Genomic DNA, 16,756 nt, shown 5'->3' with positions numbered 1-16,756 from the left:
AGTACAAAATACACTTCGTGGCTTAGTGGGGGATGCCTTTATCTCTTCCCTGCCCCCTCTCTCCCACAGAAGAGACGTTGTGAGCCTGTCTTTGTTTTATTGTTATTTCCATGGGAAGTGCTCGTCTGAGCTCCAATCTCTGGTCCGCCTCCTCGCCAATCTTTCATGAAAAACACCCGTCTAGCTGAAACCACTGCCAATAATTTCCCCATTATTTATCTGTGCTTAAATTAAAACGTAGATTCCATGAACAAAGCTTCTTTCTTAGAAGTGCACGCCTGTGGAACTCTCTCCCATTTGCCTGTTTCCCACCTGACTACAACTTGGATGTCTTCAAGTCCAACATAAACAAATTCCTGATAAACCGCCCCCTTAAGTAAGACACTTTATCAAATCTCCAATACTAACGGTTACTAGGATAATATCCCATTGATTACTGTACATGCAATAACCCTTATCCCCTAGTGGCTTCCGGGCCTGGATAAGTGGTGTCTACCATGTAAAAATATATATATATATATATATATATATATATTATTTTGAAGGAGATTTGGTCAATATACTGAACCCTCCAGCTAAGAAGACAATAAACTGTAAGATTAACTGGAAGCCTATTCATGAATAGCTATTTATTTCTGATAGCATATAACTTAATACAATCAATTGTATGTTACTTTGAAAGATAAGCACAACCAACTAACACCTTGTTATTCTAGAAGACTGTCCGAGAGTTTAGGTACTTTAATGTAATTTTATTGGTTCAGATATGTGTTGCTGTACTGACAGCCTGGTCACATGAAGATGTGCAACAAAATAAACATATAGTAGAGGTTCTTGTTAAATATTGATAGGAGGGAGACTAGACAATCGAGCATCTAAATCAATTGTAACAAAAAAAAACAAAAAAAAAAACAACTGATTCTTTCTGCGAGGTAGGTAGGCTCTCTTTACCATGGTTGAAAGTTAATTACGCCTGAAAATATCCTGTACCTCTTCAAAGCCACTATTCAGCCATGTATAGAATATTGTTGTCACATTTGGGCTGGTTCATCTGCTACTAGTCTCACTTCTGGACAAGATCCAAAAGAGAGTCACAAACCTGATAGGATCTGAACTGTCATCCAAGCTTCAACCTGTCCCATCGACGAAATGTTGCATTCCTCTGTCTGTTCTACAAGTATTTTAATGGTAGATGCTCTGACAAAAGACAAGCTCTTGTACCCTCTCGACATAAATACCCACCGACAAACTTGGCAATCAGCAAAATCCCACTCCTACACAGTAGAAATTCCTAGATGTAAGAAAGCCTTAATAGTTTCTTCCCCAGAACTGCTAGACTTTGGAACCCCCTTCTCACAAGCTGGTTTCCGACGAGAAATGCGTTCGGAACACTTTTCCCGATGAAAAATGCGCTCGGGACACCTTTCCTGATGAAAAATGCGTTCGGGACACCTTTCCCGATGAAAAATGCGTTCGGGACACCTTTCCCGATGAAAAATGCGTTCGGGACATCTTTCCCGATGAAAAATGCATTCAAAATATTTTTTCTGATGGAAATAATTTTAACTTCAATAAATTTCCAGATGTTTTTGCATGGACACTTTTATTGATAGTACACAAATGAAACTAATTCCCTTCGAAGTAATCTCCTCCGGCTGCAATTCACTTGTTGCACCGTTCCAACAACTTCTGGAAGGCTCCATGGAAGTCCTCTTGTGTAAGCGTGTCAATGATTCTCGTCACAGCTCTTTCATCTCTTCAATTGCCTCTAAGGTTTTCTATGAGCTTAGTGAGTAACCAAATGTGACAGGGAGCAAGATCTGGACTATAAGGAGGATGAGGAATACTCTTGATGCCCACATTGGTCAAATCGTTTGTGATCTTTGAGCACCCATGGGACAAACTTCACACAAATCTTCCGCATATTCAGTTCATCGCGAATGATTGTGTGTAGTTAAGACATTGACATCAAACTGTGCACTTTTTGTTTCTATTGACAAAGCTTCTGCATCTTCAGTTCCTTGCAAAGAATTGTATGTACAGTTCCCACACTGACATCAAACTGTGCACTTATTGTTTCAATAGACACACGACGGTTCTTATCCATTAATTTTTTTATTTGGCCAGTCAACTCTGATGTTCTGACTTCCTTACTCCTCCCACACCTCTTATCATTCTTACTGACTCCATGCTTTTCTTGAATCTCTTATGCCAAACAAAAAAAAACTGATGCTTGATTCATGCAAGATGGTCCAAAAGCAGTCTGAAGCATTCCATACGATTCTGTTGCATTTTTTCAAGGTTTAAACAGAATTTTACTGCATATCGTTCTTCTAAAGTATCTTCACGTCCAGATTGCATTTTTGAAATTCACTAGCTGTGACAATCAGGCTTTAGTAGGGTGTATTCCAATTTCTGCTGTAGCTGTTCATTTGAACCTGAAATCATAAACATTGAACATCCATCTCATAAGATGTATAGCAATAACATACTGAATTTTCAAGAGTCTACGACTATTTAAAATACATGTACAAAGTCTGGAATCTTATTAAAGATACCTTGTAGATTCGAAATACGATTTCATATGAAAACACATTCGAAATACTCGCTATCGTGAAAACACATTCGAAACAATTTTACTATGATTATGCGGTAGAAATGGCTTTAATGAAAATTATATCAGAGATTAACCAATGAGAGTTTATTATGCTATGTTCTGCAGGATCATCAAAGTGTAACCAAGTGGAAATTTTGCAAACTTAATTTTTTATGTGACGATAAAATCCAAATGTTTTCAATAATTCAATCGTGTTCGGTTCTATTTTTTCTTCCTCATCTTTCAAATGTTAATCTAAAGAAATCCATATAAAAATAGCATTCGTTCAACTGACATTGCTTGCTTTTAAATTTGTTTTTAAAGTTACGCGACATCTATTTGGATTCTGGTTATGTGCCATAGCATCCGGTGCTATAAGATCTTTTGCAACTAAGTTTTTGTTTTTAAGCTCGTTAATATGAGAAGGATGGTTCGATTAGACTGTAACATGTTTCCATAAAAAAAATCTCTCCTTCGACTAAATTCATATTAATCGGCATCGTACAATGTTTTTGACTCAGATCTGTTGTTGGCATTGGTTTCCTCGATATTTTCTAGAATGAGACAATTATCAGAAGTGCATAATGAAGGTTGTGAAAGTGATGTTATGAAACAGACTGGATTCGAACCTAGAATACCCAGGACGTCAATTTATGCCCTTATGCACTTTGGCCCAATGGATACTGATGATAAAACTGGTTATACAGAGTTCAAATACTGTTGGAGCTATTATTATTCACACAGCAATACAATTGTTAAAGACGTGAAAAAGTAATTTCCCCCCAGCTAATATGAAACGATAATGTGGCTATAAAATTAATATACCATGATTAATAAAACGAACTTTGACATCTTGAATGTATTTATAAGATTGAACAATTTATTTCCTTCCTTTCATACAAGCCATTCTGATAATATAGGACACACACACACACTATATCTTAAGCATAAATGGAAAGCCATAGCTAAGTGGGGTGACCGTTTCATTACTACATCCTCTCTACTCAGTGACCTTAACTAAGAGGCTTAACTTTCTGACAAGAAAATCCTGACGTTCTTGATGGCCTCTAAAACATTCGTCTTCTATCGCAATAATGTCTCATTTTTGCATATTAAAGCTACTATGCTTATTTTGTTTAAGAAAAAAAAAGCATACATTCATAACAAATTAAACAAAAATGAATCGTCATCAAATTCATCCGTTGCCTTGAGACATGAAGCCCGAGTCATTTTTTGAGGGGAGGAGGAGGAGGTCGATGGTCATCTAACTTTGTCAAAAACTGTTGAGTTACCATGCGCTAGACCCTATCACCAAAATACCACATTCACTCTATGACTTGATTTTACTTACATGATCTCAATTTGTTTGGCAATTCAATTATATAGCCACCTTGATAATTGTTATTAAACATTAACCATATGTATTCACATAACAAACATTTATTTATAAAATATAGTACATACACGCACACAAACATAACTATATTTATAACTTACTAACTAGCTCTACCTACGTATTGAGCACTTTTGAAGTAAATGCTTTAAGTTTACGCATAAATCTATACTTTCGTATATTAATTTTATGTGAGTAAATTAAGTAGTTATATATATATATATATATTACAGAAGGTAAAAAAAAACTTTGGTATTGTCAGTTTCAAGTTTGATATAAGGGGATTAGTTTACGGTTGAAAAATATTGAATTCTCTCCATCCTATTTCTATCTGTATTTGTGTGTGTTCATATATATTATATATAATGTTATATAATATTAAATGAACGATGAGGAATAAAAGTTATATAGCTTTAATATATCATCAGAAGAATAAAGTTAAGTTAAATCATTTTTGCATAATTCTGGCCCTTTTCCTCTTCTGATGAGAAGCATTTAGCTGGAAATACTATGACCTAAACGTCTTATTTTACTCTAATTTCCCCTTAACTTTTCCGTATTGTTCTTATATAACTATATTTATAACTTTTATTCATTTAATACTATTTTTTGCTCCCCTTGATGGTGTTGAGCTTTTCTAGACAAGTTTACATAATTATTATATATATTTACAAGATAATAACGTCGACACACCAGTTCCCATTAGATTACTGAAGTTAAGCAACGTTGAACCTACTAATTACCAACAAATGGTGACTCTTTGGGAATACTAGGTGCTGTATGTGCTCTCCACTTATCTCGGCATTATTTGCTATCATCCTGGATATCTTCTTGCCTCTAGACTCAAGCACTGCCAACTCAAGAGAGGAATGGTCGCGATTGTGCAACTCTTGTTTCGCAATTAGACGCAAATACCCTTGTAGTACGTATTCATAGTCTGTCAAGAATAAACGGATTTTTTCTCAAAAGTGGTCACTCGAAACCTAGTAGACAGCCACCATATATATATATATATGGTTTTCTTGTAAATATTTCAAGAGTAATGTTTTCCATCTATAACAAAAGAGATAATAATATAAATAGTACTATACCAAATTTGTCTGATGCTCAATCATTATATATATATATATATATATATATAAGTTCAATTGAAAATTTCGGAAAACACATGTTCTTTTATTTTCTCATAAGAGTGTATGTTACAAATCCGTTTCATTAGCAATCTTCAACAAACAGTAAAAAATATCTTATCACTATAATTTTTAATGTAGCAAACTCTTCAGACAATCCTATAGAGAAAAAAAAACTATTCAAACACGATCTTTACACGCACAAACAGTCAAAAACATCTCTATGTCGAGGATGTAATTGTCGTTGTTGGTCAGGTCTCCATCTTTTTTTATTTCATTGTCTGAAGTGTTTGCTACATTAAAAATATAACGATAACATATACTCTTACTAACTTGAGTGCCCGCCGTTGCTCGGGTGTTTGGAGGTGTGAATTGAGAAAACAAAAGTGGTAGTAGGCAGGCAGGCTCGTACTCATACCGCGAAAGAGGAAAATAACGGGGGAAAAAAACATGGCGTCTTTGCTGTTGCGGCCATCACCAAACCGGAAGTGACGTAGATTTAAATTAAGGCTAGTCAATCGAAAAGGGAGAACTTTCGAAAATATCACCGAAAAAGGCGACCCCTCCCTGTAGAAAAGTTCCCAGTTGAAGGTGAAGGAATTAATGTTTGTAGCCAATTTTTTGATATTTGTCTGAAGAGTCGAGCTTCAAAACGATACCGATTTCGTGAAAATCGGTGCCTCTGTCGAAAGTTTTAGGCAGATATACAAACATACATACATTTAAACAGACAGGTGAGATTTATATAATAGATAAAAAAAAATGTCTTTAAAAAATGTGTTTTCAAAAATTATGAATTGTACTTAAAGATACATAACATATATATGATAAAAATAATGACTCGCCAAATTTTTTTCCTGACAAAAGCTTTATCTATTTTATAATTTTCTTAGTCTGAGCCATTTTTCTCAGAAACTACTGTGCTGATCTAGCTTAAATTTCGTATTGACCTTTGTTATGCTAAAATGCATTGAACTAAGTATTACAGCATTCGTCAAATGCACAGTAAGCGATTAGTTACCACAATACCACATTTACTCTATAAGTTTGGCATAAAGCATTCATTCTAAATCGATGAGTTATAGGTTTTTCAGCGTTTTAGTGAATTTTTAAGGCGTTTTCAGTGTAATATATATCAATTCTCATTTGAATTGCATACATTTTCATTTTGTAATATGTTATCTCCAAATTTAATAACAGCTAATACTCTCGGCTCTAGCACTACTGAGGAAGCTATATACTGTACGGAAGTATCGTATGATTAGATAAAGCATATTTAATATCAAAATTAATCCCAGTCATAATGTATATCATATTACGGTTGCATGTAATTAGCTTTTAAAAGTAGAGTTAAGATTTTAAAGAAAATTTCTTTTGAAAAAGAAAAACACAATTAGCAAAAATGAATTGAATTGAATTAGAAACCATGATCTGAAATGAAAAACGTACGTCAAATCCGCCCCCAATGTCCCTGGAAAAATGGTTGCATCATTCTACCACTCCAGTAGATATCTCACTGCCGATGCAATTCTCTACCTGTATAAGAGCCAAGAATATTTCTAGGATGGAGTACTGTTGTCACATCTGGGCAGGAGCTGCTAGAAGCACCTTATCCTGCTTTGACAGAGTTTGTACCCTCGTAGGGGATGCCCTTTCCTCTTCCCTGAAACCTCTTTCCCATAGAAAAGACGTTGCAAGCTTGTCTCTGCTTTATAATTATTTTCATGGCAAGTGCTCGTCTGGGCTCTAACCTATAGACCTCCCTTGCCAAACTTTCACTAAAAACATTCGTCTAGCTGAAAACACTATCAATAATGTTTCCCAATATTTGTGCCTAAACCTAAATGTAGATTCTATGAACAAAGTTTCTTTCTTAGAACTGCACGCTTGTGGAACTCCTTTCTGTTTCCCTGCTTCCCAGCTAACTACAACATGTTTGTCTTCAAGTCCAATGTAAACAAGTAATGAGCCGTCCCCTTAAGTAATCCAATTTACCAAATTTGCACTGCTAATGATTATTGCCTCATTAATTACCGTACAAGCATTAAGCCTTAACCTTCTCTCTGGGCCTTGATAAATGGTGGCTCATTTTTTGGTTTTGATTTTGAATGAATTTATTTCACACACATTCATCCCATATATAAAGTAAAGTTGATTATTCCCTCTATAATTTTGTGATTTATAGTTTTATTTACTCCAAGTCATCTGCATAAATCTGTTTCGTGGTTTAAATCTACTATTAAATATTGTCCATTTATTTTGAAACAATTTCATTGACTTTTATATGTAACTAGCATGGGTGCCCGGTGTTGCCCGGGTGTTTGGAGGTGTATGCTGAGCAAAAAAAAAAAAAAAAAAAAAAAAAAAAAATACAAAAAAAAAACAACAAAAACAAACAAAACAAAAAACGGTCAATTTTTTAACTTTGACCCCTATTATGACCCCTTAACATTTATTGTTTTGGGCTCAAATCAAGTTATTAAGTTAGATCCATGTCCAAGGAACTTATATCTAAAATTTCAAGTGTTTAGACTTAGACCCAAAATTGGCGGAGGAGTTTGGTAGAGTTCTCAAAGGTCAAATCGTTGAAGTTTGACCCCTTAACTGCCAAATGTCTGTCCGAAAACCGATCAAAGATTTTCCCAAATCTCAGTACCCTGTATATCAAATTTCGAGTCTGTAGACTAAAAATTGACAGAGTTATTGCGTAGGGAAATGTACACAGACACGTTCACTTTTGTAGATATATAGATAGATTTTGATAAATAGTTTCTTCTTTATTAGTCATAAATAAAGAAAGACAGAAAGAAGTGGAAGACAGAACTCAGTTCTGCTATCAATTTACTAACAAGGGCATTATTCGATATTCACTGTTGAAAAAGGAATGGAAATCTTGATTTTTTCGTTTTGCTTTTTCCTTTATTCTGTTCTGTTTTTGGCTGACATAGAAAGAGATAATGAGAAATACAGACAGAGAAGGAGATAAAAGAAGACCACTGATTTATGTATTTAATAGATGCTCTAACAAGGCTTGATAGTCCAGTCTACCTTACTGTTTCAATCATGTAGTAAAGATGTGTAATATTACACACATGTTAACATGTAGACACTGTCGCGCAAAAAAAAAAATCAAAAACAAGGAAAAACTCGACTCAGTCATTTATTTACAGGTACTTTCCAGAATAACGCCTTGTCTCTTGTTCCAAAGTCTAATATGCTTAACAGGAGCATGCCGTGTCGAACACGTAATACTCCACCCCTGTCCGGCCATGTTTAGCAAGCGTCTTTTCCTGTCACTCTCAGGTCACGTGTGTAACACATTTACCTCTGTCCTTTTCTCACACCAAGGGGTCACGTTTTTCTTTTTACATAATATTTTTCTTTCCGTCTTCCATACCGTAAAGTCACCTCGGGCACGGCACTGTATTTACATGTTGGCTATTGATGCTGCTGCCATACATGCGACGCACTCTGTTACAGACGGACTCATGTCTTTCCTTTTAAAACCTTGCTATCACCACCGATCCTCAATTGGCTATTAGCCCCAATAAGTGTTTGTAAGTTACTACTTCTTTCGAGCATAATTATTTTAATTCTAATTTTAGATGATCCATGTACATTGTGTCTGAACGAGAAACTAGAAATGTACAGTTAAAAGTTGCAAAAAATACTTAAGTGTATTAACAAACCTACAAACTGTAGACACACATTAAAGAAACCATTTATAGATATACATTAAAGAAACTATTATAATATACGTTGGAGACTAGAAATAAAATAGAAGAGGAATTCTCGTTGCAAATTACATTATAATTTCACATAGATGTGTGAAAACAAGAATGTTATCAATAAACCGTTAATGTTATTTATAGTCAAAGAAAAAGGATTGAAACGAAAAGGCAATGTCACAATGAAAACATCGTGAACGTATATGATGTGTAGATGTTTATAAAAATTGTCTCTTTGTTTTTATCAAGGGAAAAATACAAGACAAAGAAATATTGTTAAAAGACAAAGAATTTGCATGTCTTTACGTTTTCCATGAGGTTATTTTTTTTTTAGAATGCAAAGAACTCCATTTTAAGGTTAGAAACAAATTAAATTACAACAAAGCGTAAAACAATTGATTTTATGCACGCGCTTCATCCAATGTTATGATTTTGTTTAGAAAAAATTGCAAATACAAATGTTTTCAGTTTTTACCTTGAAAGAAAATTTTTAAATTGCATTTGCAATATGAGTTTAAGTAACAAAAAAATAATGTAAGCACAGTGGTGCTTTCTCAAAACAAACCCCCGTTTCTTACATAACTGTATAGATAATATTAGATAACTGTAATTGTAGAGATTCAACGTCTCTATCCACTGCGCCACGGCACCGAAGGGCGATCAAGGTTGAATTTTTAGGTCTTATAAATCCATGTTTATTTATTAGGAATAGTTAGCCGAAACGTCACGAAGCAACAACTAAAAGATGAGGAGAATAGTCCGCAATAAATAAATTAATTAATTGTACTCATCTCAATAAAAACATTTCAATTAAATAAGAAATTTTTTTTATTTTTGTTTATTTTTTTTTAAATTTCATTTTCACCCCAAACATGGCACATTGCCATTTTGATGTAGGGGCTACTATCATGGACATAAGCTACAGGAGTACTATGTAGGGAGTTGGGCAGCAAGATGTCAGTTCACGTTACACTTGAACTTCTACATGTCAGTACAGTTGGAGAAGCAGGGACCCAGAATGGAGTTCCAAAGTCTAGAAGTTCTATGGAAGAAACTACTGGAGTAAAAAGTTCTCTTACATCTTGAGATTTCTACTGTGTAGGGGGGGGGGATTTAGTTGCTTGTCGGGTTTGTCGGGGGTATTTATGTAGAGGGGATACAAGTGTGTGCAGTTCGTCGGAGCAGTCACCATTAAAATACTTGTAGAACAGGTAGAGAACTTTATTTTTTATTGTATGACACGAAGATAAGCTATTAAAAAAAAAAAATGCTTCCATTTCTTTATGTTTTACTAGATTTCAATTATTTTATAAACCTAAAGGATAACTACCCCTAGTAACCCTAGATGAAATCAAAGGAAAATTTCAGTGGTGTTTTTAGGTTGTGTTAAAAATTTAACCCTCGCTGAAACTTAGTTTAATGTTCTGTTAACATTAAAATTTTGATAACACACAAACAAACATTTACTTTTATATATAGAGAATGAAAGATGATTTACAGGTACAGATTGCTTTTATTTATAGATATAAAGTATATTTTTTAATGTCAAAAACAAGTGGGTCACTTGTAATATCGAAGAAAACTTCAAAAGAACCATGTTGCAACTCTTGAAGTTGTGGCTGTCAGCTTTTCTGTGAGAGTTCTTTATCAGCGCAATCTTTTGAACTTGCTTTCAGACAGGTGAGAAAAAAGAAAAGCTCTTAAGATTTACAAGTATGCAACCTCACCAGCAATAAATATAGCTGTGTGCCTAGGTCATTTTTAGTTGTGCACTTAGATGGTGGCAGAAAGTGGAGTTTACTTCTCGCTCTGACATTGATATTTAAAGCCTACCTTTTCTATTTAAAAATTATTAAACAAACTTCTTAATATACTCGATCATGGATATGCGAGCTATTACCTAAAGATTAACTAATTTGCATATTTCTTTGAACTACAAACGTTAATTATTCATTCTGATTAGATGATTAGTTTCATTTCACTATTATGCTAAATTCTATTTATGTATAGTTTCTACATTTTGCATAATTGGATAGAATTTAAGATGCAAATATTCTAGCACACGTATATCTATATAAATGAAATGAACTCATTTTTTCTCGTATGATTTTGACATTAATAGGATTAAAAATCAAGATATTTCATGCAAATATAATATGCACAAACGGCAGAACAATATCTGAGGTGTGTTATAGGCTTATTATTTCTCAAATTCCTCGATAATCTTAGATTTCTATACTTTTTCTGCTGAGAAGTCACGGCCAAAATCGGTTAAGATCAATGGAAGTGGTAAAATATTTTCTAATAAATTCCTCCTCCCCCTGCCACCACTTAACACCGTTTGGGGATCGTTCACAAGGAACAGTTGAGAAGAGAACACCGGTTTGGCTTCGTAGTTCTTTCATGTGAAGTTATTTAAAATCACTAAACTAAGCTGCAGTGCTCTGTGGCGTAGTGGTTAGCGTGCTGGACAATTCACATATTTTCACGTTCGCGCCGACCTACCGTAGTCGTTTTTTTTTTTTTTTTTTTTTTTTTCCCCTAAACAACTGGAATGGACTTTTCTTGGTGGCCGAACTGTTAACGTTGCAGATGTTTTTTTTTGTTTTTTTTTCACTTTATTTTCCTACTTTTACTCATGACTCCGGGTTTGATCCTTCCTACTTACCTACCATAACATTTTTTAACCCCCCCCCCGTCCCGGAAACAAACATTCGGGCAACGCCGGGTACCCCCGCTAATATATATATATAACAATGGCCTTGTTGGTGTCTGTGGGAAAAATCTTTACCAAACTCTTTGAGTCTACAGAGTTGACATTTGATATATTGGGTATTGGGATCTGTAGCAACTTCTAACCGATGTGCTATACGACTGCTGTTATGCGGGCAGTGAATTAACAATATATATATTATGTATCCACATTAAATTTTATGTAAATATTTTCAGTATTTATTTCGACAGTGCTCAATATGTAAGTAGAGCTAGGTAGTAAGTTTTGAAAATATATATGGCAATAAAGTTACACAGAATTTTCTGCACTTTATCCTCATGAGCATTTCTGCAAGGACTGACGAGGCTGCTGGATCGTAAACATGGCCCGGCATCTGAAATATATGTAGCTAAACAGATAAAACGGTAATAAAAAAAAATAGAACACACACACACACACACACATATATATATAAAGGGGCTCCTTCAGTCTTTAACAGACTGGATATGCACGAAGGGAGGCTTACATGTGAAACTTTTGTGGCAGGAGGTGCGCAATCTCCAACCACCCCTCTGAGTAGACATTGTTAAATACCAGTGGCAAGTGAAGTGTATGTACAAGACAACTGGAAACAAATGCCGAGATAAGCAGGGAGCACATACAGTGCCTAGAATTCCAAATGGTCACCCATCTGGTACTAACTAGGCTTAACGTTGCTTAACTTTGGTGATCTGACGAGAACCGGTGTGTCAATGCGATTTTGTGGTTATATATATATATATATATATATATATATATATATTATACTAATTTCACTACTTATTAATGCTAAAAATCACTTGAGGATTAAAATAAGTGAGATTGCTCGGCTGACAATTGAATGTATTTGCATATCACCCATTCAAAACAACAACCAACCCAGAACAAATCAATTTTTCTTCCTTTGCTGTGCAGGTTTTTGTGGAGAACACTACCCACTCTCTCTATCAGGCCATTCATGACTGCACAAGTGCATCTGTGACAGGTTACACATTTTATATCATATTTCTTTCTCTTTTAGTATTTACTTTAACAAGATTTGATAGTCCAATTTACTCTGCTATTTCAATAATAGCTGAAGGTAGTAAAGATGTAGTTATACTTATATACTTACTTTTTAAAAAAAACTTTGATCACCACTTGTGATACTGAGACACTCGAGGATAAGGATTAATGCAATTGGACGGGTGTCCACCGAAATTGATGATTAATGCAATAAATTAGGTTGGGTTATTTATAGAAAGCTTCACAACAAGTACTTTTTGACATTGGGTTTGAAGCTATGTTGTAGTGCATAGCGAAGCAATCCTGCAGTAATATGTTCCACAAATTCAAACGCCTATGTAAAGAAGCTCTGTTCACGAAAATTTTATATGGCGTTAGACATTGAGTAGAAAAGCGAGTTCTTCCTCCAAGACTCTTAGTGAAAATGGTGCAATGGAATTAATGGAACTTGAACACTGTATGCCAAGCCAACCATTATATTATTACTTTTTCCGTAATGAATATAATGAAGGAGAAAATGGTTACAGGCAGGCAATAATTGTTTGAGGATCCAAAAATTGGAGGGCAAAGTAAGAATAAATTCAATCATTCCTTGTTTAATTCAAAGAATTATTAAAGCAACGTCATTATCCAATTTGTACCTTTGCACTGGAATTTATGGATCCTGAAACTATTTTATGTCTGCCCACAGCCAATTTTCTCTAAGAGAATTAAATTATTTCTTCTACTACTATTGGCTGATGGCGACGTGCCAACTATTTGGTTCCACAGTTTTCTTCTTCGCCTTAAACACTGGAGTACTGAAATGTGCATTTCAATTCTTTTAGCCAGCAATTGCATCAACCGTTTCTCTCTCTTCGTCGGCCGGCCTGCCTGCTTGCCTTTCGGCAAGAAACCACAAAACATTGGAATGATCTATGTACGTCCAAGAAATAATTTGCTGTCAATATCCAAAGCAGTTCACCAGTTGACAGTGTAGAAGTTGGCTAAGACGACTTGGAATTAACTTTAACACATTAATAGCAATCACCCCAATATCTTTAAAGAAAAACAGAAATGCATTTTACAATAATGATTCAGACTAATCGTCCCAACACTAACACAAATGGTTTTTTGAATGTGTTCTAACTAAAGTTTCTTTATGAATTATGGCATTAAAGAGCGCGGCCTCCGACTCATTTTTTTTTTTTTTTTTGCTAAATAATCGACCTAAATTACTTAAATTAATAGCACAGGGTTTTTGTTTAGCAGTTTAGTTGTTTTCACATTTTGATTCTTTTTTTTTTTAAATCCAGAAAATATAAACGATTTTTTTGTTGCTTCTCAGCAAAATATAAATACACTTAATCACAATTAGCGCAAACTAATTTATTTTAGTATTATGATTTTTTTCTTTTGAAATTGACAGCATATATCTTAATAATAAATATAAAACTCGGTGGACAGTCCAGGCGTCCTTGGTTGAATCTTATATATATATATACTAGACTACCCGTGACCCGTTGGGTCAGTATGTTATATTAACTATGGAATTAATGTATGAGCGTGGCATTTGTGACGTAAAGAAAGTAGTTTTGTGACAAACATTTCCATGAAAATATATTAAAATGAAAACAGAATATCGATAGATTTTTATGCGTTGTTCTGTTCATAATTTATTTTTGAAAAAATAACAAACAAAAAAAAAAACTTACAGCCATTGAATTATAAGTGGTTTGCCATACTTGTAGTTACATGTGCACTGAACCGATAACATAATACTTAAAGTTTAATTCAAATTTTGATATATCTTTTTTAAATGAAATCGTTAGTTGAAAGTACAGAATAGTTAAAAAAATAAAAACCCCAAAAAAACACACTCCCCCTATGTTAAGAATGACTTTTTAAATAGAAAATGGAAGTAAAATGTAACAAAAAAAATGTTTTCGGATTTATTTATGTTAAGAGTGAAGCTATTGTATTAAAAAATGGAGTATAAATTTGAAAAAAAAAAAAAAAAAAAAAAAAAAGGAAACGAAGGTGGTGGATAAAAACAAAAAAAACATAATGAATGTGAATGGTCCGTTTAATGCAAATCATTTATATATAAGGAACATTTAATAGTTAAAAAAAACAAAAAAAAACTAAAAGATTACGGTATGAAAAATAGCAGTTGGCATCCAAAATACCATAACGCCACCGTTAATTTTAAGAGATAGGTCGTCATTATGACGGGAGAGGATTTTTCTGTTCTCTTCATTATGACGGGAGGGGATTTTTCTGTTCTCTTTTGGAATAAATATAATCGTTGGAATCCAAAATGCTAGATGTGTATCTAAAATGAAATGTGTGTTTATTTAACCTTTGATTTTTCTTTTATATGTATTATAATATTAAACATTCTAAAAACCACAGGAATATACACTTAATTCACATTCATATTGTTTAAATTACTGCGTCTTACACATGTTTTATTGAATGGCATTAAACCAAACAAATCAGAGATTTTACATTAGTTCAAAGAATAAAATGTACAGATTTTTTTTCTTGGTTCGAAAATAAAATATAATGTTTAAACGGATTGAAACGGTTTAAAGACATAAAGATCCGAAAACCAGTAAAAAACAAAAAAAAAGAAAAAAACACCCACTTGTTATATGTTTAAACATTGAAGACATACCGATATGCAGAAGAAAGGAAGTTTAGTTCGTAAACCACAAACGGAACAGGCTCATTCTTAGCGCCATGTTTGAATTCATACTGAGCTATCAACATTACTAGGTTTTACGTACTTATACTAGTGGGGAGTGAAAAAGGAATAAAAATTATAAAGCAACTATAAAAAAATAACCTTACGCTCTAAAAACGTTGGATGAAATAATTCGTTGAATGCTAGTAACAAAACGTTGTATTCCGATTAAAAAAATATATATTTTAGTCAAAATTAAAATCACTACTAAGAATATCAAATCTGTAATGTTAGGAAAGTATCTAATTCGCAGCTTTCAAAAGCATTTTAAGTAAACGAATACGTATTATCAGCAGTTAATTAAAAGAAAAATTAATTAAAATTGCGATAATCCATTATTAAAATAGTTTATAGTATTTGGATAATAAAATACGGGAATGATAATAATGCATTCAAAAACGTTGGATGAAATAATTCGTTGAACCTAATCTGGTCGTATTATTATTACGAGTATTAACAAATCTGAAATGTTATGAAAATATCCAGTTGAATACAGATTTTCGACAATGTTAGAAGTAAACAACGATATACTTCCACGCAGATGACTTAAAATGAAAGCGACTTTAAACCATATCATCATCCATTGCTAAGTAACTGAGTTCCATACTGATTCGTGTTATTAACTTTAAAGGTATACTTAGTACTTTAATTCACATTTCTTATTGTTATTAACACCTGCCTACGAAGACAATTCAAATCACCACAGTCATACTGAAAATAACTATCACATAATTTCAGATGAGATAAATAACTTTTACATAACTATTAATTAATGATAATTAGGGCTATTACAACAGCATATTCTTTTTATTGTTTTAACTCTCGAGTGTGTATCCATTGATATCTTATATGTTTTTATGTTGAGTAATGTGGTTCTCGGTTGATTAATTGTGTCTGTGTCGGATATATACTCGAGAGTAAAAAAAATATATATGAAAAGAATATGCTGTCGTCATAGCCCTAATAATAAGATCTAAACCAATACGGAAATTAAAAAAAAAATACCGAAAAATTTACTTCATCCTTAATTACTTTACAGTATCCTTTTTCCTAAATATAAGACTTCGTCCTTTATTAATATGTCCGTTCTCTACATAATTATTAGTCATGGTTTAATTACGACCTAAGATCTTTTTTATTAGGTCTATTCTACTTTAATTTCAGTTATACTCCGCCACTAATATTAAACCATTCCCAAGTCCAATTCCACACTTTGATCGCTTATATGGCTTATAATTATATATATTTCTTTTTGATAGTCGTCATTAGTTCTATATGCCCTTCCCTCTTTGTCTCTGCCTTTTTATCTCTTTTATTCTCCTTCCATTGCCTCAAATATAAATTGCCCCTTAATACATATATATAAACACAGTATATATATATATATATATATATATATATATATATATATATATATATATATA

The sequence above is a fragment of the Euprymna scolopes genome, chromosome 4 (assembly GCF_053919585.1).
Source record: "Euprymna scolopes isolate OS-2025 chromosome 4, ASM5391958v1, whole genome shotgun sequence".
In the NCBI taxonomy this organism is placed as follows: Eukaryota; Metazoa; Mollusca; class Cephalopoda; order Sepiida; family Sepiolidae; genus Euprymna; species Euprymna scolopes.
Note: the sequence above shows the minus strand (reverse complement) of the source record.